Source organism: Poecilia reticulata, chromosome 1, assembly GCF_904066995.2.
Source record: "Poecilia reticulata chromosome 1, P_reticulata-male-v2, whole genome shotgun sequence".
In the NCBI taxonomy this organism is placed as follows: Eukaryota; Metazoa; Chordata; class Actinopteri; order Cyprinodontiformes; family Poeciliidae; genus Poecilia; species Poecilia reticulata.
In genome coordinates, this window is record NC_088830.1 from 6,110,981 (window position 1) to 6,136,682 (window position 25,702).

At 39.0% G+C, this 25,702-nt stretch overlaps 1 protein-coding gene across 3 annotated transcripts in view; it reads left to right on the plus strand.

The window, feature by feature from the left end:
• Window positions 1–5,299: 5,299 nt before the first annotated feature.
• Window positions 5,300–25,702, plus strand: part of elfn2a (extracellular leucine-rich repeat and fibronectin type III domain containing 2a) — a 214,969-nt gene continuing 194,566 nt past the window's right edge. For all 3 annotated transcript variants that reach the window (XR_014084301.1, XR_014084306.1, XM_008435591.3), the window contains exon 1: window positions 5,300–5,439. The gene's annotated coding sequence lies outside the window, so the exon portion shown is untranslated. The remainder of the gene's footprint in view (window positions 5,440–25,702) is intronic.

The following is a 25,702-nucleotide window of genomic DNA, read 5'->3' on the forward strand; positions in this document are numbered from 1 at the left end:
AATTTAAACTGCAGGGAAGAAAGACCAGAACTAGAAGGTTCTGATCTTGAACAGAAGTAAAGTATAAGTGTGATTGACCTATTATTTCTTATATCTCTCTTTATACAAGCTTCAATGCCCAAGTCTTTACTTTTTACAATTGCTTTATTATAAGCATTATTATAAAATATATGATAATAAATAAATATTATAAAGATGAAGTTTTATTTTTTTTGTATTTTTGTATGTATATTGCCAATATAAAATAGTAATTATGATCATAGTGATGACTAAATTGATTGCTAAAGATGCATAAAATGTTTCAAATGAAATCATCTTTTCTTGCAGATGCATAATTTCACACTTCACAAATATGTAACCTTTGGGTTTAGTGGATGTGTTCAGTGGATGAAAACAAATCATGTTCAGAAATGAGTTTTATCATAATAAACTATTCATTTTTACAGCCCCCCCCCATTCACCAGTATGACATCACCCAGTATGTTCCTAAAAAAAAATGAACAATGTCGAAGAATAGAGAGAGGAAACTTTGATTATTCACGGCTCACTCGTTTCTTAAACTTCAGCAGGTCTGAGAGCCGAGGAACATTTGAGTTTCTTTGTCGACTTTGCCATGACGTTTAGGCAAAGTCATGGTTCACGGTCTTGATCTCTGGGTCACAATCCGGGTACCAAGTCGTGACCCAGAGATCACGACTTGGTACTTTTCTGGTAAAGTCTGCTGCATTTTTATCTGAGATGACATTTGAAGGGAAACGGGCACCCACAGCATCACAGATCTTCTTCTATATATAACAGTAAACAAAGTGCAGTTTTCCACAAAGCTATATTTAGTTTTACACCACCTATCTGAAGCTAATCCTTGACCAAAGCACATGCTTGAGAGGAAAGTCCTGGTAGTGCTCACCAGACATGCTTACTTTTGTGATAGTTATGATAGAAAAGGCTTTTTTTTAGCATCACTCCCATCACAAGCAAACAAAAAAACTGAGTGGCATGTCGATGGTGTTTTATGGTTGAGACTTGGTGCTTTCAAGATGTCACTCTTTTGCCGCTATGCTCTAACAGTCAGACCTGAAGATACTTTTGATATGCTCTACATATCAAACATAAAATCTGACTTTGTAATTTGACGCCTTGAAATTGGGGCTCTGTTTCTTTAAGAAGCTCCTATTCCTCCTGACACTCCACTTTCATCACAACAATGCTTCTCCTTACGCTATTAACATCTGTTCTCTGGAACGCTGGACTGAGAAGTAGCTCCTATAATGAGCTCAGCAGGTGCACAGTTCCACCAGGTGTTTGCTAACTGCTGCTGCCGCTAGTCTGGAGGAGCTGAGTCGGGGAGGCGTGAGGCGGAAGCTCGACTAGTGACTGTGGCTCAAAGGAAGAGCATGTTCAGGCATGCCGAATGGTTGCCGAGGGAGATTAAAGGATTTCTCAAACATGCATGAAAGAATCAAACCAACACTCTCTTTTATGTTTGTGATGAGGGAATAACATTATAACATGATGTAAGGCTCAAAAAAGTCAATTTTACATTAAAAAAAAACCTTTTTAAATAATTCCACGTTGTGCTTAGGATAAAACCACATGAACACAAGTCTTCCAGTCAGAGTTCAGAACGAACCTCAGAATTGACCAGAAATGTAAGCAAATCAAAAAAACAAAAACAATAAAAAAACTGCACTGAAGCAGTTTCATACAGCACGAATGTGATAACTCTGAAGAAAACTGCAGAAGAAAAATACAGAGAGCCACACAGGCCCCTTTCACACAGTGGGGTGCTTTATCACTTGGCTTGGGAGCTAGACAAAAAGATTGCGTTCTGGGCGTGTTGCATAGTCCTGGCGTATCTGCGACTTCCTGCTCCCCTTGTACACAACCATGCCTAAAAGTACACACACATAAATTACACTGCGGCAAAATCAATACATTCTCAGTTGACCGGCCATGATGTCAGCAGCACAAATGTCTCTTCCCTCGACTTCCTCCCCCAACCTCCCTCCCAGTAGGCGTAACTGTGTGCCTGTGTGTGTCGGTGGTAACTCCCTCTGAGGAGTGTGTGCTTCCCAACTGTGCTGCTATGTGGCCAGATTGAGAAGAAGCTGAGTGCAACTGCAAAGAGTAGGTGGTTTCAGCTACAAAAAAAAAAAAAAAAAGTCGTGGTTGTTTAGTACAAAGTGGTTTTTCTCTGTCTCTTCACCGAAAGTCATACAAAGTAATGTTAAATATTTTGAGACGATGTGCAACTTTACAGTGGACGCCGGCTCTCGACTTCAAATTCTCTCCGCTCATATCAACTGCAGGTTGTGCCTCATTAATTAGAATCGTTACAAAGCTAATTTATGCTGGTAGTTTAATTAAAAATAGGAAACGTCTAATATTTATTTTTTGTTAACTCTGAAGGTTATGGAAAAAATGCTTATGAAAGCCCGATAGTGGGTTTCAGAGAAAATTGAATATGATATAAAGTCAATAAAGGAGGCTTTTAAATACAAAAAAGCTTTGTAATGGCCTGTATAATAGGACAGACTGCTGACTTTAAAGATGTTAAGCAGACAGTCAATGACACTCTTAACAATGCGGCTCAAGCCATAAAAGATGATTAGAAATGAAGCTTGTTATTCAATTTGCTGCATCCAGACATGTTAAGTTGAAGTTGTGATGATGGAAACTTGTAGGCAAAGGTGCAAGTTCAGACCTGAAGAGACTGAACTTTTTAATTTGTCCAAAATCTTCTAAGTTTTTAAAACAAAATCTTCAATTTTTTACAGACTGCAGAAAAACACAGCTGGACCTTGCATTTTTTTAAGTGACAAATTAGGACAACATTCATAGCAAATTTCAGAATCGCTCACGTGTCCAAACTGTTAAACTTTTTGGAGTTTCCTTTTTCATTTTCCAACCAAACTTGGCCATTGCTGACACTGACACAAGCAAAGGTGCTTCAATACCGATCTGACCAATTGCGTTCTGAATCTGGCTTCTGGCTCTGTTTTACATTGAGTGTGTGTTGGAAGTTCCAAGAATTCTGGGCCGACCTCGTGGAAGTTAAATCTGCTCCTTCAGAGGACCATTAGTCAGATTGTTAGTTCTTATCTGTCCAAACAGAGACTCTGGCTGAGTCCCTTGCCTGCCAGGAATTTCTCGTACAACACCTTATTTGGTGTTGAACCAGCACAACATAACACATTCCTTTTCAGTAAAACATAAATTAATGTGAATTAACACAACTTTTAACTATTAACATAATTATATTCCTCAACAAAGTGCACCAAAACAAAGAAAAAAACCTGACATGGAACAAGGTCAAAGTAAAGCATCTTAAAATTCAGGATGCTAATATCAATAAAGCTTAAGCAACAATTCAAATAGCTCTTTTATCCATTTTCAAGTTTTTCCATGTTGTACAACAATATCATTCTAGTTATCACAGTTAACTATTACCAATACATCAGTAAACTAAAGAAATTAGTTCATATGTAGTAAAATGAAAAATGCATTTCAATCTAAAAGTGCCAAAGTACATCTATAACACTAAATTTAACATTCAGAATGTGGATTAGAAACCCACATTAGCTCTGACCTACAGAGAACAGAAAGTTCCTAAGTAAAAAGAGCGCATTACAGCACCATCACATTAACAATGTTGAAATATTAAATCATGTACTAATAGAAAAATAAGTAAAATTACATAGAAAAAATACAACATACACAATAATAATGATATCAAATTTACAATACAATTTTATTTTGTATTAAATTTCATCAGTTATTAGGTATTTTAGCCAATTTTTTGCGAATTTACTGGGCCAACAGCTGAGCGCGTGCGATTAATCACCAATGCTTCAATGCTACATGACTACAGGGGATTTTTCCGGGCGTCAGCTGTGAGAAGCTTTCTGAGATCTAATTTTAAAAAAAAACAAATTCACTATTTTGAATTATAAATTCTGCGATACTATATTAAACATTGTCTTACCAATTTCCAAGATTCTTTGTAGAATTAAACAAAATCTTACAAGCAATTTACGGAACAACCGTCAGCTCTAAGCTGGTGTTAGACAGACATAACCTGAGCTAAATCTCAGCACCGCAGTTAAAGGGGCGGGACAATCAACCTGATTGGCTGATGTGAAATCAGACTGTGCCAGTTATTGGTCGTTTAATCCGTCACTAAAAGTAATCACTAAAAAGATATTTCACAGGTTTTAAAGATTTTTAACACTTACACTAGCGCAGTAAGATTGTTACGATAGTTTCAGAGTTTTTCTTCAAAATGTTATTTAATTTTTTGCACTAAAGTTTCTCAACCCAAACTCAACAAATATTTAATTTTGACTTGCTCTGAAATGTAAATTGTTTTGCACTTTATTTAGAAATAAATACACACAAATCTGCTCTGTTTTTCTATTGTTTCGGTTTGTTACGTAAATATGTCATCAAACTATTTTGTAGACAAATATTGACTTTGTCCAAATTTTATTAGAAGATTTAACCAATTAAATAAAAGGAAAAACCGAGAAAATACCGATACTGTATTTAATTGTTATCGACTCCAAAATACGCAGTATGGCACATCTCTAGCCTATTATCGAACCGATATCGATAGTTTAATGACCATGCTATTTCTGTTTCTAACATTCATAAACCCCTTAAAGAATCTGAGGTTTTGAGAGACTGTTCAATTCTATTATTTCTAAGCAAACGCCGTTACTCCTAACTCGCAACAAAATGTCATCTCAAAGCACTTTACAAGACCAAAAGACATAACATATAATCAAATCACGCCAATTGAGTCACACAAATCAATTTTAATCATATAGTGACCATCAATGATTCCATTTGATTTTCTTGATAAAGAATTAAAATGACACATTCCGCGTTCATTCCGCGTCAGAGTTGCCTAATAATACAACTAAGAGCTGCACTTAGAGCCCCAGCTGCTTCTAAAGCCCCAGTGGGAATATTACTGTGGCATTTAAATGGAGCTCGTTCTGCTATTTTCACTTTAACCTCGCATACATTTCTAAAATACCATTTCTGACGTAAATAAAACAAATCTGGTGTCTCGCGGCGTCTCTTCTAATCCCCAGACTTCTCGTTGCCCTGTAGGTTTTTTATCACTCATCTGGAGCAGCTGATGCTCCGATTCAGCATCATGCCTGCCTCTGTCGGACTGAACCACCCCCACTTCTACTTGCGTACCCACTCTGTGTGTCTGTGTGCATGCACCCCCCCCCCTCCCTACTAGCTCTCTCTCTCTCTCTCTGTCTCTCTCTCTCTCTCTTTCTGCTGGAACGCACGTCCAGGGATCACACTCACGCTTTCTCCGTCTTTGCTGCTGCAGAACGGACCGTAAAGCTTCGGGCTGCTTCTTCTTCTTCTTCTTCTTTTTCCTTCCTCCTTCATCACCAGAGCGGGACTCCTAGTGCGGTAAGAGAAGTGTAATATATCTTCAGTTTGCGTGTGTGTGTGTGTGTGTGTGTGTGTGTGTGTGTGTGTGTGTGTGTGTGTGTGTGTGTGTGTGTGTGTGTGCGTGTGTGTGCGTGTGCGTGTGCGTGTGTTGAAGCTGAACGCTCGCTGGGAGGGTTCCTTCACTTGTGGGACGCGCACCTAAGTCACATGTTGCCACGTTGGTCGGGATTGCAAATATCCAAAGAGAGAGAGAAAACAAAAAAAAACAAACAAAAAAACAGAGCATGTAACTACGAGTCCAGTGTGAATCTCATAGAGTTGCTGCTTTGGACCGTCTGACCCAGATGGTTGCTGGTTGCACCCCATTCAAAGTGACAGGAGAACCAGAGGCTGATCGGAAGGGGAGCGAGGCGTGGTGGTGGGATTCGGGTGTAATTGTTGCAGGTCCGGTGTTGTGATGCATAACAGCGGCAGCAGCTGAGGCAGACCGGACAGCTGTTGAGCAGGGAGCGGGATCAGGAGCACCTTTTAGGTGGGATCCATATGTTGGTGGATCCGGAGCTTCCGAGCTGATCCGCTCAGAGCAGGTTGGTGCACGGTGCCAAGCACACACACCCCTACACACAGAGAGAGGCAGCTGCTGCTGCTGCTGCTGCTGGTGGTAGTGGTGTGTGTGTGTGCGTGTGTGTGAGAATGCGTGTGGGTAGTGGGCGTCTATTCACTGTCATCTCAACGGCGGGGTCTGCGAACGGGATTGGTGAAAGTGATAGGGTGTGCGGCAGTCAGCTATGCCTGTCAATGAATAAATAAATAAATAAATAAATAAATAAATAAATAAATAAATAATACCGCGTGCGTGAGTGTGTATGCCGCGCGCGAGGGAATGTGTTTTGAGTTTTTAATTTCCACCACAAAGCGATTTTGGTTTGAAAGAAAAACTAACAAAAATATATGGAAACCATTTTTCTGTTCGTTTGCTTTTACTCGTTAACTTAATTGGATGCTAGTTAGAAACACAAAAAGACGTGGAGATGGAGGAAAGATGAATCAAACGAGGGAGAGAGAGAGAGAGAGAGAGAGAGAGAGAGAGAGAGAGATGGCGCCCTACACCAGAGCTTTTCTGAGTTATTTGATTTATCGCCTCTCCAATGCGCACTGACGCACACAGCTCTGGGAGCCCCCCGCTTTTAATACTTGTCATCTTCACCGACTGATGAAGATCACGTCGCACTGAAGGCCGGCGACCTATGATGGCCGCCGGGAACGCACCTTCTCACTCACTCCCCCACCCCTCCTCAACCCCCCCGCTTCCCGCAACCTCCTACCCCGGCGGGCCCCCACGGGGGGCCAAACACACGGTGTTTAGTCATGGACGATTATTACCGTCGCGAAAATGTTCATCATCGCCTGATGCGATTTGACTGAAGCGAGCCGGTGGGCATCGGGTGCAGATCTGCACGGCCGCTGAGGGATCGGGATTTCATTTCTGCCTCAGAGTCACACCACAAGTTGTAAAAAGTCGTTTATGCTCTTCGTTGTGATTGATGCGTGCATTACTCATTCCGCCGGTGCGGGCGAAGGGGAGGATAGCGGGAGGCTTTTCGGGACGTGTGCCAGAGTATGAACAGGCTTCACAGGAAATGCCGTGACTGGACAGTTTTTCAACGGATTCTCTTTAAAGAAGTGATTTTCATTAAACGCCAGGGCCATATTTAGGAAGCTGTGAGCCCTGTGGGCTGTGGTACCCACTGGAGAGATGTGGGAAAAGTAATTTACCCTCCAAGTCAAATCAATCAAATCCATACCATTTGATCTGCGCTCACAGTCCTTAGGTCTAATTTACTAAGCCGACATTTAACAATTATGTTTTAATCTTTTAGCTCGCAAATCTGCACACCAAACGCTGTTTCCAACTGCTTTTAATTGTTCTATAAAGTGTGGTATTTAGAATTAAACTTGCATATTCATAGCCTGAGCATATTTTGTAAAGTCCACCGAGACAATATTTGTTGTGAAGTGGCAATATACAAATGAACTGAAATTAATTAAAGAGCTTTGGTTTAGAATTTGTTTCCTGTCATCCAAGAAGTTTGTCTCTGACAGAAAATGAGGCAGACATCTCCCAAAAGTGTCACTTTTGGCCTCTTTTATGATCAGTTCAGCAGCTGTACATCTTGTTCTGGATGTACAGCTTGTTCTTGTTCATCTCTCTCATATATATATATTTTGAGGGCCCCATGACCCTCAAACTACTTCCTGTCGTCTTCTTCGTCATTTCCACCAGAAGTAACATTAAGTTGTTGATCGCATGACTTGTGTGATCAACAAGTGTTTCCATTGCAGTTTTACCAAATAATACACACATTTCAATACAGCCCCCCAAAAAAGAAAGAATAAACCTTAAACTAACACAAAAATGCTTTATTGAAAAACCTTTTTTTCTTTCTCCAAACACTGACATGTTTCCATGAAGCAAATTCTAATTTTAACATTTGGAAGTGCGGCTACTGAAACGAAACCAAAGTCGCTGTGAGCGTTTGTCTAGAGCTGATCCATCATGTCTGACATGTTTAAGGTCAATAGCTTTGTCAGAATTTGGGCGATGACATCATTGCTGTGATTCAGTTATACACACTGGTTATTTACAAGCAAACAAACACCTATAAAAACAAAAAAATGTTAGCTGATAAAAGTATAGTTTTGGGAACATACAAAAAATGGCCAATTCGCAAAACATCCACTAAACAAATCGAACCCTGGTGTGAATTTTTCAACTTCTCAACATCGTCAATGTCTAATTTGGCCTCATCTTTATATTTTTAATTCTTCTCTGTGTCCTTGACTCAGTGTTAATAACCACCTCCTCCTCTTTGTCTACCATAACCACTAAGCCCATCTCCGTCATCATCATCATCATTACTTTCAGCAGCAGCAGTGGCGGCATTATCTGCAATTTCGGGCAAACCATTGTTTAACTATGGGACGAGAGCCAAATTGTCTCCCCTCCTCTCGTTTCCTCTCCTCCCTTGTCGCTGTCAGGTTTGAGAAATGAGACGCCGTCTGAAGACAGAGGTCTAAAAATGCCCCCAGTTCACAGACATCTTGTTCATAAATCTTCTGTTGGGGGCGGTAGGCGAATGAGCAGTCCCCTGGAGTCTGACGTGATGCTCACACTCTGACACGTCGCCAGAGATGCAACCGAGATTACAAATGTATTTCGGATTCCTAAATAGAGGTTTCGAGTTCACTTCAGTTCATTCATAGAGAGCCAAAGCGTAACCAGATATCAACTCACTGCTCCGCTGTACAAACAAATCTGATCCATATGCAGCCACTGTCCGCTCAAATTCAAATGAATCAATTTTGATTCAAAATGTATGACTGGCAGAAAATTGTCCGAGGAAGTCCAGATGATTGCATCAAGTTGTAGTAGATTTTCACCGAACAGTTCCCCATAAAGCTTAAAAAATGAGCCCCTCACCAAGCTGCTCGTAAATTACTGGAGACATGTGAGTGTCGGTAAGCTAAGCCGGTACTGCAGAACCAACCCATGCTGGGAGTGGATCTCAGCAGGGTTGATACAGAATGTTACTCATAAAACAGGAGCTGTGCATCTACAATGCTGAACGGTAAAACTCATCTCTGGCGTATGATGCTTTATTGATTTTGTTCTGTTTTCATGGGTCACCGTTATCAAGGATTGGCTAAAATCCAGAGGCTTTATGTCTGTCTGAGCAGTTCTTGTGCAATTTTTCCAATATGTGCAAAATGGTGAGAAATGGTTTGTATGTTGCGCCCCTCGTCCACTTGGCTCAAAAACCCTCTGGTAGTAAGGCAAACACCAGCCTTTTTAGGGCGGCCCTACCCCGAGGTTCACCTTAGGCTGGTTTGCTTAACTCTCCTTATTTCCTTTTTTCTTTTATAAATTGTGTAGATCTGGACAGAAGTGTCCAAGTCCTGACTTTTGTGTTTTGTGACAGAGGCTACAGACTTTGCAGCAATCCTTTATTCTGAGAAAGCAGAGGACGTCTTATTGGGGATGCAGTAGAAGTGGAATGAAACAATTCCCTTTGGGCTCTGCAATATGGAGTTAAAGTTTTATCACAATATTTTGCAGTACCATTGTTATAATGATAAAAGTGACAATAAGAACTATTTATTACATCTCTTTTAGGTGTAATAAAAGAGGTGTATTTCTGCTGTGTGTCACAGCAATTATAGTCCCACAAACACAATCAATGCTCTTGAGAAATGTAACAAATTTGTATCGTGCTCCTTTAGGACACCAGTCATGTAAAGACGTGTGATAATTGTACCACTAAACTACAAAACAGTAACTCTATTTTCAAATTTATTGGTATTTATTTATACTGTAATTGAACAAACTATGGAGAAAATAGTAAAACTATCAACCCTGACAATATGGATGGCTTTGGTGGGTTTCAAACATCATTCATTGGAATTTATCGTGATAATAAATCAAATTTCTTATCATGATAAGAAATTTATCTCGATAAATGATACGATAAATGCCCAACCCGCAGATTCTTTGGTCTAGTGTCACTTTCTATGATAAAGAAAACCAGTTAAAACAGTTAATGCCAGCCATAACTTTATTGGTGGCTTATTCTTCAAGGGAAAATCTTTACTTTAAATATTTTTATTTTATTTTATTTTTTTTGTATTAACCAAAAAAAGAAAATGTTTAAAGAAATGCCAAGATGTATTCTAGGAGAAAATGGGTCAAATATGTTTATGTAAGAAACGAACACAGAAAATAAGAAAATGTGTGAGATAGTCTAATAAAGTAAAATAAGTATGATCAGCTTACTGCCCTGTGCTTACATTTACAACGGCAGAAATATGAGACTGCAGTCTACCTTTAGAAGGCTGTACGTTTTTGCTGCGTCCGTCTCTATTTTAAGTCTTTTCACTGTGATTACACATTTTGATTTTGCTTTGTTGTTTGCTTCGCTTCGCTTTGTTCAACCTTGAAAAGTAACTGTTAAGATTAGGAGCTCCAACAACATGATAGGGACTGGAAGTGGAACGTCATGAACAAAGAGAAGACAATTAAATGTGTGATCAATAAACACACCTGGCGTACATCTAGACAGCAAGTCACAATTATGGCAGCTAGGGAGAAACAGATAAAAAGAAAAGTATTTATACTGACTTTGTGTGTGTATGTGTGATGTCATACTTACCTTCTGGGATAAATTAAGTCTCATGACAATTGCAAACATGACAACAGAAAGCTATTGCAGTTAATCATGAGAGTTGAACAGAGAAGGACAAAGTCGTAGATTTCGACTGGGTTTCGATTTTCGACTTTAGAGACTCGTCTGGCAAACTCTTGCTAAATGATATAAGTGGTTTAGGCCTGACCCTGCTTAAATGACAAGCTACTGTACTCTAAACATTGGAAGAGGAATGTAAAGAAGAAATTCTGAAGTTCCTTTTATAAAAATGAGTAAAGAACAGAGTCCACCACCAGCAGGTGCATTCTCCCAGCCCCACTGCTGTCAGCTGCGGCTACAATCCAGTAGACTAGATAAAGCCCCCTACCAGAACCTCTTCTCTGATTCAAATTACCAAAAAATATCGTGTTGGGTTTCCAACCAGGTAGTCCCACAGGATATAGCACCGACATTCTCAGATACTCAGTGATGCCTCCTACTTTACCTGCTGGATCTCCAGCACATACTGAGGATGGCAACTTTATGTCCTCTTGTTTGGAATGGTAAAGAGTTTTACATTTATACATAAGTGCACTTTTGCATCTATTTGTCTACCATACATGTTTTTCCTACAAACATGTTATGCCCAGCTGATATGTGCTTTACTGCTTCAGAGGGATTATTTGCACAACCTGCATGTTGTCTCCAGCTTAATGTGGTAGACTAACTTTAATTGCTGTTGTGCTGAGTCCCTGTTCCTGTGCTGCCATGATCTTTGCCTCTATACTGTCTTTTAGTTCAGCCTTCTGAAGACTGGCTGGAGCTTTTAATTTTAGCCATTTTCACAGATGCTATCCAGATGCATATCTTTCCATGTTGGTTCCAGGCACCCTAAAGATCCCAGTGCTATGAGATAATCCATCTGATTGGTCTCTGTGATGGTCCTAGTGAGTGTAATCCAGAGTTAACTTTCAGAGGGTACTGTGACGATGGCTCCATTGGGTGGAGTGCAGCAGTCACACATTGTTAACACCTGACTTGTTGCTTCAGTCCTGTATAAAAGTGAGAGGGGCTGTACTGCATGTTGCAAACATTAATAAATCATCATGTCCTTGGGTCCTTTTCACAGTTTTTATTTTTTGTTTTTTGTCAAAATCCCAAATCTAGGTTGTGAAAAAATGGGGGGTCGTTCGGGATTTGACCCTGGGACCTCTAGCACTCAGTTACCTCATGTATCTAATCTATAGGAATGGTAATAAATTCTACTTTTATACATTAGAACACGGTGCCAAAAGTAGATTGTAGGTCATTTTAACTGTTGGTCTTTAAAGCTTCCATAGGTCACACATCCTGCTGCATGGCCTCTTTCACCATCAGTTCAGCAGCTGTACATCTTGTTCTGTTCGCCCTCTTCTCATCAGAATGTCCTGATAGTCCAATGTCTGATGCGCACACTGTACAAAAAAAAAAACAAAAACAAAAAAACAAAACAAAAAAAAAAAAAAAAAAAATATATATATATATATATATATATATATATATATATATATATATATATATATATATGTATATATATATGTATATATATATATATACATACAGAATACTTTTTTTTTTTGCAGATTAAGCTATCCCAAATTGACAAATTCATTGCATATATATTTGTGTATGTATCTGTAATTTTCCTTATCTTTTAAAATATGGGCGTTTTTTCAGACACATGTCTCTCAGCACACACGACATGGATAGCGAGAAAGACAGGATGGCTTGGGAGACAGATGCTTTCAAACGGCAACTTTACTGTTCGTCTGCAACAATAACGCCAACGCAATGGGGAGAGAAAATCTCATAGACGTCCAACTGTTTGTTCTTTGCCATTGTGAAGAGCGAGACTGTGGCTGGTGGTGATAACTTGGGGGAGAAAAAAAAAAGAAAACACACAATTTGGCTGCATTTTCCGATGAATGCAAACAGGATGGGAAGGGAGATATGAGAGCGAGGAAGAGGGGTGGCCTCAGGGCAGGACAAAAAGAGCTTCAGCCTTGTTGAGTTGTTATAATATGGGCCTGGCAGTCAGAGCTGCCACAGGCCTTTTTGTAGTTACTCTGCATTCACAATGAGCAGCAGTTGTCTGAGAAAATACCCTTTCACTCAACAAATGAACAAGCTTCGAAGGTATTAGTATACTGCAGGTAGCTTTTTACAGTCAAACTGAAAGTTAATCAAAGATGGCAGAGGCTATAAATGTGTATATTGCTTTACAGATCATTTGGGTCTTTGAAATAGAAATTGCAGTACATGTTAATTATCTAAGTGCATTCAATAGTGGTGGAGTAGCATGTCGTACCACCTTTTTGACTCTCTCAGCAGCAACATGAGGAAAAATCAGACAACAGATAGATGAGATGAATAATAATGGGGCTGATTCTGCAGTTTATTGAATACTTGTCTGAATGTATTTGATAGTACAGCTTGTACAAAAAAAATAGATGTTTAATTTGACGTCGCCTTAGTAACGACTTGATATTTGATAGACTTTTTGACGGAAGCTCCCTCCTTTATTTTAGCTCTTACTTCTTCTAAAGCTGTTCTGTTTTGAACCTTTTTTTATTTTACAACATGAAGCATTGTAGTCCTCTGCTCTTTGGACAATGGTGTCAAATGTTTTGAAAAGACAAGATTAAAAAGATGTAAATGTAAATCAAACGTTTGTCCACAATAAATTGCTTAGATTTTCCATTTGTAGTAGGCATATTAATTTATTTTACTTCCATAGATCACGTTTTCTAAAACACAACAACAGCAAAATCCTGGCTTATCTCTTGATTTTACTTGAAATGTGAAAAAAACCTTAAATTTGTCAATTTTTACTGTTCCTAAAACAAATTTACAGCAAATATAGTGATATTAGTATGAAAATAGGTCAAAATATAATAAGTCAAGATACTTTTAGTTGTTTTGAAAGGAATTACTTGCTAAAAATGTCACCTAATGGAATTAGTAGATTATGAATCATTCTGAAACATGGAGGGATTTTTTTTTCTGCTCCTCTGTTTTTTTTTTGTTTTGTTTTTTTCTGTTCTAGTTTTGTCTGCTGGTCTCAAAAAAGCAGCGACTTAGATTTTCAAATATGCAGGAGGCACTTCCAGTGCACCCCTCGTGCATCCCTTGGACATGTTCCTCTCCACATCCTGAAACACCGCAGCTCAAACTGAAGTGGTGCTTTAAAGTTCACCACATACTAAAGTGATGTTTATCAAATGTCTTTGCCGCAGGCACAACGGGCCAGCGACAGTCACAGTGTGGACTCAACTGGATTCTAAAAAACCTGCTCCACTGTGCTGGGAGGGTTTTTTATTTGGCTTTGATACTTTGATGTTTGAAGTTTTACATCTCTGTACTTTTTTAAGACATCCCACACAGATGAGTTTAAGGTAAAGCCTGTACATAAAGGTCATGGTTGGGTATTTTTGTTTTTATGCTTCCAGTAAGAGAAATGGAGGCAAAATGTCACAAAAGTTGCGGTAAGGAACAGAATAATTTATTTTTTGTTTCAAAAGTGGCAAAGCTGACCAATTTAAAAGTAAAGTAATCATTAAAATTCACAAGTAAAATAATTAAATTTACCCAACTAGTTGTGCTCTGATCTATATTACCAACTTTTAGGTCAACTTTATATCAAGGATGCCCACTGTTTCACAAAACTCACTATGCTATATCTGATAAAAAAATATTTAGCTGTATGACATTTATCTTTCATTCAGACCTACATGCTGCACATTTTGATTAGGCCACATTTATGGTTGGGCATTTACCGCATCTTTTATCGTTTGTCACGACAAATTTCTTGTCATGATTAGAATTTGGGCCTGCCAGGTCTGACCAGCTTCCTCCCCCACCACCAGAGCCAACTCATCACCAGGTAGTGGTCAGTGGACAGCTCCGCACCTCTCTTCACCCGAGTGTCCAAGACATACGGCCGCAAAAAAAGGATACATTTTTACTTTTTCTCCCATATTTTCCCCACGGGAGCATCAGTACATATCAATAAAGTCCAAAAGTTTTTTGTTTTTTTTTACGTGTCCTCAAATATTTCTGAGTGGGCCACTCAAAAATATGATTAAATGAAGTATTTTGCACGAGTAAAAGTATGTAAATCAGACTTCTTTAAGTATGTGGCACCTTAAAGAAACATGTTTCACATAGAAATGTTTTCCAACAACAGCATTAATGCAACAACGACCTACGTGGTTTTTCATGATCATTTTATCACAATGGCACTTGAGACGGTGATACAGTCCTGAGTCCACATCGCTCCTGTTTGAAGGACTGCTGCCCTCCCAGCGTTTGGACCGATACGGTGCAGGATAATTACAGTCTGAGTAACTGAAGAACACAAGCCATTCCTTATTCATCAGATCTCAGTTTGGTTCAGCGAATGGGACAGAGAAAAACAATTTCAAGCAGAGTTCACTGGAGCCCGAAACAAGACAGGCACGATGTATGATTTTTAATTGATTATACGTCCATAGGCATCTTTAAAAGCCGGCAGATGAAAGATGCTAATTAGTTTTAACCATTCCTTTAAAAAAGTAAAAAATCCAAAAATCCGTCTCTTTCTTGTTCACTGATTTTTGTATCGACTTAAATAACATAAAATTGGTCAAATGTTCTCATTCCAGCTAAAAGTTACTTCGGATAAAATCATTTTAATGCATGCTGAGCTCTGTGAAAGTAGAGCTCACTGCAATCCTACATTTATCTTTTTTTCCCCCCCTCAACTTTTACATTGCCAGTGCAGACTTAGAGGAAGCGTCCTGCCACGGAGCATCGGCATTTAAGATAACTTGGAGACTGTCTTCTTTAATGCCACCGCCTACATCAGAACAAAATTTGTTCGGTTTGCTGGAAGAATGGCCGTGTTTCCTGAAACCTCGGAAAATGAAAAGGAAACCGTTGCGGTTGTGATTTGCTGCACGGACCTGAGAAGATCTCTGTAGATTAATCAGACGGGTTGGTAGATGTGAAGAGCAAGAATGGGCTTGTGGGGGATGAGATGCCACAGGATTTCCTTTTTCTCTGTAGATTCTGTTGCATTTTTCATCGTGCAACCTCGTGTCATTTTCAATTCACTGTCCTGATCGTCACTTACTTATTTTATTTATTTTCTCTCCGCCACACATGTCCAAATTCACAACGGATCTCATTAAACTTTCATCTAATCTAATCTAAAAACCGTGTTAGCTGAAATTACACATTTTCAAGCAAACCACTCAGAATAAAGTGCCAGATTATTTAAGGTGTTTGTGTGTGTGTGTGTGTGTGTGTGTGTGTGCGTGCGTGTGCGTGTGTGTGTCTGCATCTTTCAAACATGCGCTAAGACATTATGCAGGAGTATAACATCTTTTAAAAAATAAGAATCTGGGTCTTTGTCATATTTTTAAAGACACAGCAGCTGTTCTGAGCTGCATGGTGTCAGATTTCAGCCCTGCATTAATAAGGTAAACATCACACTGTGTTCCCAAAATGCTGCTGGAATTTTCCGCAACAAAATGCCAGGGAAATCAATCATCCCAAGCTTTTCCGGCTACCAAAAAAAAAAAAAAAAAAAAAAGGAGAAAGACCTCAATGTTTCCTTCTGCCTTTATATCATGAAAATGTTGCACAGCTGTTGTTATGGCAACAAGATAATCTCTTAACTGCTTACTTGAAACAAACATAGCCAGCTGTTTTTTTAATGAGAAAGCAGAGTAGCTATTGTTTCTTTTTTATTTATTTTTTTTTACGGTGCAAGTCAAAAGTTTACATACACGTACCGTGGGCGTGAATATAACACTCGTTTTGGGCTTTTAATGACTCGTGAAACATTTGTTCCCCTCTCAGTTTGGACTGCAATGGTTTTTAAAGGCAAAAGGTCAAAGTTGAGCGTAACAGAATAACCCTGAAAGAAAATAGGGAATCTACCAAACACTTTGGTTAGAGGTTGAGGCTTCGAGCAGAATAATGATTTTAAACACACAGCCAGAGCTACAATGGAACAGTCATAGATCATTGAATATCTCCGTTTTAGAACGGCCCAGTCAAAGTTCAGGCCTGAATACAGTTGAGAGTCTGTGGCAAGACTTGAAAATTACTCCTGACAGATGATTTCCACCCACTATGATAAAGGCTGAGCTGGTAAGAAGAAGAAGAATGGGCAACAAACAACTTCTGTCAAACACAATGCAACAAGTGAGCTGTTGAGATGTAGCGTGCGTTCACACCGGGTCTGTGTAGTCCGCTTTAACCCAACTCGGGTTCGTTGGTCTAAAGTCCGGTTCACTTGTGGAGGCGTGAACTCTGGTCCACCTAAAAACCTCGATCTCAATTCAGTATAAGTGAACTCTGGCACGTTTTAAATGCATATATGGACGCAAGTGGACTGGAGACCGCTCTAAAAGCAGGAAACGGACTACAGCGCAGGGCATTCTGGGTAAATACAACCAATATTTACCATCAGATACAACCACTGGTTCTCCGTTTTTATTTACATTTTGTGAAGGAAGAAGTTGTGCTCTTCAGATATTTTCATGTCGTTTCTTTCAGTGGTTCTTGGCGCAGCGCCCCCACAGGCAAGGAGGGGAGCAGTTTTTTGAATTGATTTGAATTGTTTGACTCAGTACAGTGTGAAAGCAAACCGCAACAGCTGAAAATGTAACAAAAGTTGCAACTTTGCTTCCCAATCAAACCGAGTCGACTGGATTATCATGAGTGAGAAAATAACCGTTGAAGGATCATGGATAATTTGCTTTCAGCAAATAAATTCTGGAATAACATGCCCACTTGAAAATATTACAGGTATCAAAATTTGTGAGACTTCCAGCCGCCCTATCACCCTAACCTAACCAAATACAGTGACCAGATCTAACAAACCAAACCAAATATCTGGGGGCTCCAATTAAAACAACGGTCACAATGTTTTATTGGCACGCTGTCAGTGCCAAGCCTCGCTTAAATGTCACTGGGAGCTTCGCTGCTGCGTCTCCCTGCACAGCAGGCAGAAGCAGAAATCCCTGATTACGGACCGAGTGACTTCACCAGCGTTTCAGCCCAATACATTCACATGAGACCGTGTTCTTGCATAATGTCGGCGTCTTGTACAGAACTCTTTAAAAAAGAGATGTCAAAAACAACAGCGGTTAAATGCAGGCGGTAAACCGGTTCACCTACATGAGGGGATTCACGGTCTCCAGCTGCATGCGTCTTTGTTACAGACCTTATTTCTCTCAGTTTGGGCAATTAACTTGGGAATGCAGTGAATAGTAAATTAGGAGACAGAAAGCGAGACTGAAAAAGAGAGCCAGTGATGAGAGGACCTGGAAACAGGAGGCTCTGGTAGTGCGATGGTAACGCCTCACTGCATCCGTGATACTAAGATGATTAGATGATATCGGAGCCAGAGAGAGAGATAAAAAACAACAACAAAAAATAACTGATTTTTAAGACTGGAATTTTGATTTAAGTTTCAAAGAGAAAAGCTGTGGTTTATATGAAATGTATTTGATTCAATAGGTTTAAAAAGGTTTATCTGTTTTCACACAGGACTTTATCAATGTTTCTGATTGTTATAGATAAAGATGTGCCGATATTACTATCTGTATTGGTCCTCATATCTAAAATAAATCTAGATCAGGTATCTTAACAATGTCCCCCATCCATAAGGGCAGATCTATTAAGTCTAATTCTATGCTATGTGTTCTGAGCGACACCATGCTTTATTACTAATTTTACACTATATTTAAAATTTCTAATTACTCTTTCTGAACCATTTGACAGAAAGTTTGTGGCAGATATCGGTATCGGTATCAGGAGTGAAAAAAATGGATCGGTGCATCCCTTGTTTCAGATGTGCTTTTCAATTAAACCAATTAGGTTGTAGGACGAATTAAATGCCATGTTGTCTTCTGTCGGACACTTATCAGAGTCTGGTGTGTGTGTGTGTGTGTGTGTGTGCGTGTGTGTGTGTCAGATGCAGAATGGGATGAGGCAGCTTGAAGGCTCAGCGGAACCTTAAGAAGGACAGATGTCAGTGGGGTTGTTGACCTTGTGCCTGCTTGTTTTTTTTCAGCGGCCATAGCCATCTAGTAGAGGATACAGTCACCTGAGTGAAGGTATTCTGGATGTGTGCATATTAGATTTGCTGCCTTTTTGCTTTGCAGGTGTGGTAAGAGGACAACTTCAAGTTATTAACAGTGAGTTATTTTAGTATTGCATGTGTTCGTTTTTACCGGCAGTATTTATCTTAAAAAAATATATGGTTTTTTACATATTTGTTGAAACTACTACCATGTCGTGACAGTGTAAACTACTATTGCTGTCAGAAATGCACCAATGGCCAAAAACAACCAATCAGAGCCAGGAGGAGGGTTTTAGTGCTGTCAGTCAACCTTGTGAGCGCGCTGCTAAATGTGCTAATAGTGGAGAAACTACTTACCACAGCAGGAAAACCTTTTATCTGTCATGATAATTGGCCAGGCTCACTAGCCTTAGCCTTAGGTCATGTTGTTGTGAACTAGTGGTAGCGTAGCAGAGAGGGAGGTGGATGAGCAGCATGTACACAAGGTTGATTGACAATGCTAAGACACTCCTCCTGGCTCTGATTGGTTGTTTCTAGATAGCACTGTGAGGAGACAGATTAGCTTGACTTTTTTCACGGATTATCTGTCTCACACCAAACTGTCATGTCAAAGTAACAGCTGCAACAAATATGTAAAAAGAGCATTTCTGTAAAAGTCACGCGCTCCGGCTTTAATAAACTCTTCTGCCTGCACTTTTGCACAACCTACAGTATATTCCAAGTTCGCCTTTGCCTGTATAAATGTCGAGTGTTTGCACAATTTAAAACCCCACATCTCCCCCTCTTCACATTTTATCTCGCAGATACCCTTTTAAAATGTCTTTTTATAGGCCTCTCCGGGTTTGTCTTCATGCGGTTTTGTCTTTGATTTGAAAGGTGCCTCTATTTTATCCAAGGCACTTGTCAGAAACCCATTCTGACTGCTTGTTAGACCAAAACAGTCTCCTGCCATTTACTTAAAAGCAAAATCCATCATCCACAAATGAGCCTGAGTGTGTCCTGCTGCGGGATCCGACATGATGAGAATCAAAACTGCATCTTATTTTGAAATGATCTGACAGCACTGTCCATCAAGATGGGAAATGATGCATAAGAGTTAAAGATGAAAGCAAACTCTTCTTTGTGCTCTGTTCTGATTAAAGTTGGAAATGTTGACAGTAAAATGTTCCGAAGTAAAAGCAGACAAACACTTTGTCTTTTAAGCCTGAAGCCCTTTGCCGTTTCATGCTTTTGTGTTGTGAAAAGCCACTTTCCTTTCGTCGTTTCACATTGACCATGTGTCGATTTAAACTGGCTAAAGAGCTGATTCATATCAACTTTTACCTCCAATGATTTCAGCCATAATCGAATCATAATCTTTTCCCACAGTAAGAAAATGCATCTTTGTGACTCTATTTGTTATCATCTCAGGAGGTCACTGGCAGTAACTTTGGTTTAGTTAGGGTTCACAATTACTCATAGCTGTAAAGTTAAAGAAAAAGGTTGCAATTTAAAGTGGCCAAATTGTGGGATTTAAAATTTTGAACTTCACTCAGAATTTAATCAAAAACATTTAAATACCTTTGGCCTTCTGCAGAAACGCACCTCTCCTGGTCAGAAACAACCAATCAGAGTCAGGAGGAGGGCCTTAGCGCTGTCACTGAAGCTCGTGTACGCGCTACTAAATGTTCTAATGGCGAAGAAACAACGTACTGTCACAGGAATACTGCTCGTCTGCCGTCATTTGTGGCAAAACTAACTAGCCTTAGCATTCTCTGCAAGCTTTCAGTGTGGTGAATCAGCTGTAGCGTAGCACAGAGAAAAGGGGGAAGGTGTGAGCGGTTCATACACAAACATAACTGACAGCGCTAAGACCCTCCTCCTTGCTCTGATTGGTTGTTTCTGACTGAGTGGTGTATTTCTGCAGTTAGAAGACAGAGGAGCTTGATTTACTTTTTTTTCACAGATTATGTGTCTTATTATTAGTATTATGAAATACCTCTATAATTTTAACAAATATGCAAAGCATATTTTTTCTAAAAGTTACATGCTGCAGCTTTAGGTCCTTCATACTAGAAATGATTGTATAACTGTGTGAAAGATTCAATTTAGTCCACTTGACAAGCGCCATCTCACAGTAAATGTTATCTCAAGGTATTTTACAAAACAGAGACTCTATTCATGTCCTGTTATATATTATAAGGTCAAACCAATCTAATCATGCTGACAGATTTGCATTTAATTAGATACCTTCCACTTCAACTCTAATTACCTCGCAGTGCAGACAAATTCAGAGCATAATATCCACTGGTAAACATTATTTATCCAAGAAAGCCAAGTGAAACCCAGTGGGTTGTGGACATGCCTACTCTGAAGTAGATTCTCTGAGTTTCAGGTTCAAAATGCCGAAGTGGGAATTCTGAAATTCCCACTTCTAAACTCTGACTCTAGAATCCAATATGGCTGCACATACATGTACATTTAGCGAAGGCTTCTTATGTGAGACAGATTTTACATAGAATCCAAAAAAATGATGACCAACCCTAAGCATTCTCTTTTAACGAGACTATCATAGAAAAACAGAGTGTCTTCAGTCAGAGGCTCCTTCAAATTCGCTGTAATACAGACTGCAACAGAAGATCCTTCCTGTTTGCAGCCATCATAATGAACAATGACTCTTTGAAATATCTTCAATAATTTGACTTACATTTAATTGGGAATCGTTTGGGATTGATAACGTTTTTTTTAATTCAATAAACTATTTTTTAGCCCTTTTGATGGTTTGACTCTCTCTACAACAGAGGAGGATAAATAACTTAAAAATGAAGAAAATATAGCATTTTATCATCATCATCATCCATACAATATGTCCTATCAGCTTGTTTTAATACAACTTGTGTACAGTGGCCCTAACACTCTAACGTCCAAAAACACCTAAATGCAGCATGAGGCTGTAGTTTTATAAGAAGATTAGAGTTTTTGCTAAATTCTCCCACATTCAGTTTGGTTCACAGAATACTGGAATAAATGTTGAACCTTCAGCAAATTCACAAAAGCTCATCTTCACAACACAAACTCTCCTCTCTATTGTCACTAAGAATTTTGCTCACTAGACTTTTCTCTTTTGGGTGGTTGTTCCAATTCGTTGCGCTTATTGTATTTACACAAACACACGCACTGTGAAGAAAAAAATGAAGTACTTCCTGGCAGACTGCGGTGGCTTTCATACCAGAAAATAAATAAATAAAAAAGCTACATGTTCCTCTGCTGGTGGCTGTAGGCTGCCGAACATTCCCTCATTAGATCCAAAGTCCGCCCCCATATCTACACTGCATATGCTGTCTCACTCGCTGGAGCTCTAACAACATTTTTATTTTTTTTATTTTCTCCCCTCCCGCTCCTTTCACTCCGGCTTGTTTTGTTCCTTCTCCCGTTTGCGGCCACATTCATAAATTGTCTGTTTTGAGTTTTCACCTTGTGCTTTCCCATTGATTTGTGCGGCACATTTCGGAACGCTGCCGGCTCGTGTGAGAGTCTGCAAACATCTGGAAACATCAGCTGGAAATGCACAGTTCACATTTCTAGTGCTATTTTGAAGTTCTCTGAAATATTAGCTTCATTTTGTTCCTGATTTCACGTCGTTGAGCTGCGAAGTGGTTGTTTCCCCCACCCATAAAAACATGAAACACACACGACCAAAATCAGTTAAAACCACATTTTGAAATGGATCCACCACGGCGGCGTGTTATCTGAATTTACTTATCTTTGAGCTGAAATTAACGCAGCACTGACACAGCTAACGCTCTGATACACAAAATGGTGCCTGATTTCTGCTGCCTCCCTGCCATAATGAGCTCTGTGGGCTCATTCAACAGTTTGGACTGCAGTTGAGGTAATTAGACTCAACATGGTGCCTCATTTTTTATTTTTTTTTGTCTTTCTTTCTTTCTTTTTTTTTGTTCTTCACCAAAGCTGAGAAGGCGGTAAACATCCTATTCAGCGCAGTCTGCCACTGTGACAGTTTGACACAAAATGTGCCAGGCTGTGAAGTGTGTTCACACATTTATCAACAGGTGAGAGGCACTCAGACCGTCATGCCTGCTATTAGCGTGTGGCTGTGACACCGAGATGCAATAATGAATCTGAGCCACACACAGGGGAAAAACAAAAAACACTAACTGGTAGCTGTTTTCATTTCTGCTTGCATGGAGTTAATTTGTGGAAGATAACAGAGGAATAATTGATCAGAAAATACGCTAAATATTTTCTAATGGCTGCAAAGAATGATCACCAAAGATAATCCAACAACCTGGTTTTAAATGTCCTAAATGTCAGTAACAAATGATAATAAAATATGTTATACCACAGAGAAACGTGTGTGGCGATGTAAAAAAAAAAACAACAAAATACTATATCTGTGAGAATTCAAAGTTGCCTAAAAATATTGGAATGTAATGTGCTAAATACTGACATCTACTGTAGATCTTTAGAATGCAGGTTTGTTTCTTGGAAAGATTGTCATCTTGAGGATTAAATTGTTTGTAATATTCCACCATCCACGCCAGAAATGAATATTTTTATGTTCAAATGCATGAAAATGCATTAAAAACAAGAGCAGATTTGCACTTAGACACTTTGACATAATCTTTTTTTATTACTTTTGCACCATGAATTTGTCAACAAAATGTTGTTGCTTGGCTACCAAAGTGCACAGAAAATAACACTGGAAAACACTTACAACTGTGACAACACATCAGCTATAAGGAAACCAAAATGTGCAGTATAATCACATGAAGGAGGTAAATACTGTCCAGAGGAGGAGCCTGACCTCCAGTTACAGCAGCTCACTGTTTAAGATGTTTGCTTTCATATATTCCTATTTGGATCTAAACTATTTTTATTATGACTTTTATCATTTAAAGACCCACGTATGGCCATTTCATTGTAACTTCCTTCCTTTCTTCCTTAGGTTCTAATTTACAGAGATATGAAAGAGGATTAGGGCCACTGAAAAAAATAACTAAAGTTTGACTTTTCTTTTTTTCAGAATTCAAATTCAATTCAGATTCAAAAATACTTTATTGATCCCAAATAGAAATTACATTGATTTAATTAAATTCTGAAATGAAAACTTGAATTCTGATTTTAAAAAAGTAAGAAATATCAGATGAAAATGTCAGAATTCCGAGATCAAAGGCAGAATTCTGAGATCAAAGGCAGAAATCTGAGATCAAAGGCGGAATACTGAGATCAAAGGTGGAATTCCGAGATCAAAGGCACAATTCCAAGATCAAAGGCGGGATACTGAGATGAAAGGGAATGAATGAGAATTAAAGTCAGAATTCTTACTTTAAATGCAAAAATCTGAGGAAAAAAAGTCAGAAATTTGAGAATAAAAGTGAAAATTCTGCAATTGAAGTCAGATTTTTTTTTCTTTTCAGTGAGCCTAATCCTCTCCAGTACAGAACTCTAAAATCTCAGACATTTTAGATCTTGTGACCAGGGCCCTCTCATTGTGCCACCTACAAGTGAAGGCTAATGGCAACATTGCCTTTTTAACAACAACCCCATGACTATCACTCATGTAATGTGAGAACTGTGTGGACTCCACCAGTCTCTATAAAAAAGAAAGTAAAAACAAATCTTTTTAAGCTGTTATACTGTGGTGTGAAAAAGTATTTGCCCCCTAACTGATTTACTATTTTCTTTGCGTGTTTGTCACATTGAAGTTACTCACAACATCAAACCAATTTAAATATTGGTCAATGACAACACAAGTAGACATAGAATGCAGTATTTAAATGAGGATGTTTATTATTAAGGGAGAAAAAAAGAAACCTGCATGGCTCCGTGTGAAAAATGCGAAATCAGGAAATGGGCCAACACTTTTCCCCCGCACTAACCAGTACCATCCCATGTTTCTGTGCAGTTAGTTTTGCAGTCGTGATCCATGAAAGGTGGAATGTGAATTGTATTTTATTTAGCTTTTTTCTTTTAAGTTGAAATATTTGCTTGAAATATTGGCATAATTACTGAAGGAATGCATTCTGTTGACTGTGATGCTGTGCTCTTGGTCTCTCAGAATGAAATATGACAGATGATAATAAGCCTTATCAAACCATCATAAGCCTGAGTGATAGATTGTAAACAGTTCTTATCATAGTCACATAGCCACACGTCTTCACAGTTGGTTGTTGGTCGATAATATACAATTCCTTCAAGTCATTGATTGTCACAGTGTGGGCAAATTCCCCTTATGGCAGGTAAAAATTGACGTGTGGTCAATATGAGCTGTCCTGAAGCTAGAGCTTAATTCCACACACACATTGAAAAGTAGACTATGAAAAGACAAAAAAATTATATATTGTATTCCAAAACAACAAAACAAAAACAACCAGATTACCTTTGATTTGGATTTTTTTTTTCACTACTATAAAGATAACAGAATGTTTAGCTGCGGTTCAGAAATGTGTGTTTATCTCCCCTTCCGGAAAAACAGAATCATTCATGTTCATTTTAAGACTTTTTGTTTTTGTATGAACTGTGCTAGCATGGCCTTACTCACTTTGTCATTTCCCAGTTGTGGCCTCCTTTGGTCTAAATGCCCCTTTTAAAGCTTTTCTAAACTTTTGTATTGTATATCCTTGAAAATCTTCCATTATGACCATTGCCATAATTTAGGAATTGCTGTTCTCCGACTCTGTTAATGATTTAGTCGAGCACCTGGCGACCTTTTAGTGCCTGAGGAAAAGTCTTCTCAACCGATCAACACTTCAGAGTGTCCTGAAACGCATCGCGCCTTGTGTGGCACAAGCAGGGAAACTTCTCAAACGTCTAGAAGGTCAATGACAGCGAAGCAATTTCATACAAACACACTGTAATCGTGAGTGTTTTAAATCAGCTCAATGCTAAGAAAAGCCACAGATACTTCAAACTGGAGAGGTTTTCAGATGGAAAAAAACATCTTTTCATGACCAAGTGGAGGATTTTATATTTCTTCCAAACT